Below are 3,445 nucleotides of genomic sequence, written 5' to 3'. Positions count from 1 at the left end.
CCAGCCTTTTGACACTGCTGAGCTCACAAAGTACACTTTAAACATTCAGGGCCTGATTTTCAGAAGTGCAGAGCCTGCCCCACTCCAGTGGAAATCAATGGGAGTTCTGGATGCTCAGCACCTCTGCCACCATTCCATTCATTCACAACCATCCATAAGCAACATGTTTCTAGACTGGTTTCTGAAGATCAGGTATTTGGAAATTAGATGGAACTGAGCTATGTTTTAGCCAGAAAACTGACACAGAGATTGTGGCTGTGCTAGAATGAAGAGGAAGGGTTTTCACAACAGTCATATAACCCCTAGGAGCAGCAGACACAGACCCCTATGACCACTTTGCACCTGACCTCCAAGAAGGGTCATGGGTCAGGACCTCCTGCTGTACTAAATGGTGAGATAGGACAAGGACCCTTTTCATAGCTGAATGGCAGGGAGATTCTCTCTCCTTTTCCAGAGAGAGGAAATCTGACATCTGGCCTTCCTCTGGCTGCTCTATAGATTTCACTACCCTTTTATGCTGTCACAGGGAATGAAATAATTGAGTCTTTACAACTGCTCTCAGCTGTTGCAAAAGATACTGACACCTTCCCCCTCTGCCAAGACAAACATTCATGGAAGGTACTTGTTTGCACTGGGTGAGGACAGAACCCAACTTTAAAGCATCTCATTCCCCAATCAAGGCTTTCTTTTCCATGTGTATTTTTCGTATACACCCACCTGACACTTTTACCGACTGCATTAACTCCACTACCATTCCCCCGCTTTATAAATAGGCTTGGAAAGATTTGATTTTTTTTCCTCAGTAAATGTCACTAAGCGTCAATTTCACCATACACACAAAACAGACAAAAATATTTCCACTGATAATCAAAATTTACAGCTGTATGAAGTAAGAATAATGCTGCTTGAGAACTTATTAGAGTTTGATTTAAGGATATTGACTTTGTATATTTTGACGTGAGATGTTGCCAATTTGGGTTTTAATGGTTACAAGGCTTTAACTTATGGAATCTCAGTGTCTCTTGTCATTGTTATTATCTGACCCTTCCCATAGTTTCTTGTAATTGTGAGTTTTTAAATCTATAAAAATGATTAAAAATAAACATCAAATATAAGAAAAAAAATCACATTCTGCCTAGTTAAAAACTACTGATATATTCATACTGTATATATTTTAAGTGGGTGGTTTTTTTGCTGGGGCGGGGGGGGGGGGGGTTGTTTTATATTGTGCAGTACCCCAAGCGTCTCAGCAGGGGGCTCTGTAGAAAAACACTTCTCCATAGAGCGTACACAACATGATGATGTCCTTCTGGGCAGTGGGAATTATTAATAACTACAATTTGAAGGACTTTTATCCTTTTTTGAGTTTGCTGGGGTCTGCTCTTCTAGTGCCAGTTCTTGGAAAGCAGTGCAATTATCCCTCAACTGCAGAGTGAGATGCTTCAGAGCAGAGCCCTGAAAAGAGAGAGGAGAGTTGTGTATATTCCTGGCTAGCGGAAAGAGTCTTTTATTCCAAATGTAGCAATTTACCCCTGCCAACCCCCACAGCTACTTGTACAGAAATTACTAGAACTGGGATTTCCTTCTCTCAGAAAATTTTGCATGTCTGAAAAAAAAAATCCATCCTGAACTGGAACAAAAAACATGAATTGGAAAATTTCCTGTGGGAAGCAGCAGAGGAGGTGGGAAGTTGTTTGTCCGGGAAGCCCTCCCTGATGGGCAACTTGGGGAACCCACCAGCTGAGGAAGCCAGCTGCCCAGGGATTCCAGAGACCCTGTGGAACCCACTGCCCACGTTGGCTGGGGAGCCAGCAAGTCTGCCCACATGCTTTCCATTGCAAGGTCTGATGGAATAGACACGCTCCTGTGAATGTGTCAATTCCATTGAATTAGCATTTTCTGATGATAAAATGTCAGAAAATCTTCCACCAGCTCAAGAAATGTCATGGTTCAGGAATACAGCTAGTGCTCTGCCCAGCCATTATAAAGATCACACTCCTTTCAGAAGGAGTAATGGCCCCCTTCCTTTATATAATGTCATCGCCACCGCAGCCTCCAAGTCAAATGATACTCTCCAGGAAAAGTGAGGGGGCACCTTTTGTTCCATGTTCCTCCAGCCATGCACCCCGAGGGTGATCATCACTGGAGCTCAGCAGCACCGGGACAGGCTCATTCTGTCCTTAGGGTGGGTGCCAGCAGATAAACAGATATAGAAACAAGCAACCTAACATACACCAGATCCAACTGCAAACAACCTCTGTTAGCCTTCAAGTACTGGACAAGGACATGTCTATGGGCTACTGCTTACAGCAGAAGACTGGAGTCAGGACATTTGTATATAATTAACAACTCTGGCCCTCACTTGCTGTGGGAAAAAGAGCAAGCCATTCTCTCCTGCTGCCCACCTGGAAAATGGGCTTCCTGATATCTACCTAAGAGCTAGAGCTGAGGAGGGGCTTCAAGATTTACAGCAAACTAATTTTTAAAAAGTGCCTCTTCCTACTGCATGAAGCCCTGAAAGGTGTGGGTGGGGAGCTGTGCTTGTTCATTAGGGGTTTGTCTAGATGAACAGTGAGCAAGTGAGATGCAAATTTGCCACACACTAACTCTGTGTGTGGATCCCACTACTGCACACTAAAAGGTCCCCTCGTGTACGCTGCCCTACTCCCATCTCTAAGCGGGGTAGATCAAAGTGTGCTAGGGAACTCCTAGTGCAGAGCAGTAGGGGCACAGGGACAGTAAGTGCGCAGCAGGCTGATGCCGGATCGATTTACATCCCAGCTTGCTGCACTGTCCATATAGACAAGCCCTTATAGCAGTAGCATGGTCAAGGATAAACTAGGGTAAACGGAGTTTACTTCTCATTTGGTGAGTACGGAGGTTAGTTTACCCACTTAAAAAAAAAATCACTACACCACACCACTGCCTTATATTAAAAATGCAGACGGGGGCCAGGCTGGAAGAGTATGATTGGAGAGCCACTACAAGGGAGACAGAATCCCCAAGGGAGGGGAACCTGACTGATTACAAGTCTCTGCCCTCTCAGACTGTTCAAACTCACTGGGCCATTTCCTCAGCAGGAAGTGTGTTAATGGAGCTACACTGATTTACAGTACTTGAGGATCTGGGCCTTTGAATTTGTTTTTAACACTAATTTAAATTCAATGACATTTTGGATAAAGGAGGCCTTGACCTTGCATTTGTATCAATAAAATAAATGCACACCCCTCCCATGAGGCACTCTTAATACTAACCATGAAAGCTCCCAGTAAAACCAAGACAGAACTGAGGGTAAAAAATAGGGATGCTCCTTCTTTTCCCCAAACCTTTCAGGATTTTGTGTGTGTGTGTGTGTGTGTGTGTGTGTGTACACACCCACCCACCCACCCACCCATATATAATCCTGAAAGGTTTGGGGAAAAGAAGGAGCATCCCTATTTTTTAC

The sequence above is a fragment of the Terrapene carolina genome, unplaced genomic scaffold (assembly GCF_002925995.2).
Source record: "Terrapene carolina triunguis isolate 2854851 unplaced genomic scaffold, T_m_triunguis-2.0 Scaffold172, whole genome shotgun sequence".
Lineage (NCBI taxonomy): Eukaryota > Metazoa > Chordata > Testudines > Emydidae > Terrapene > Terrapene triunguis.
The sequence above is the reverse complement of the archived record's forward strand: the minus strand, read 5'-3'. Positions refer to the sequence as shown.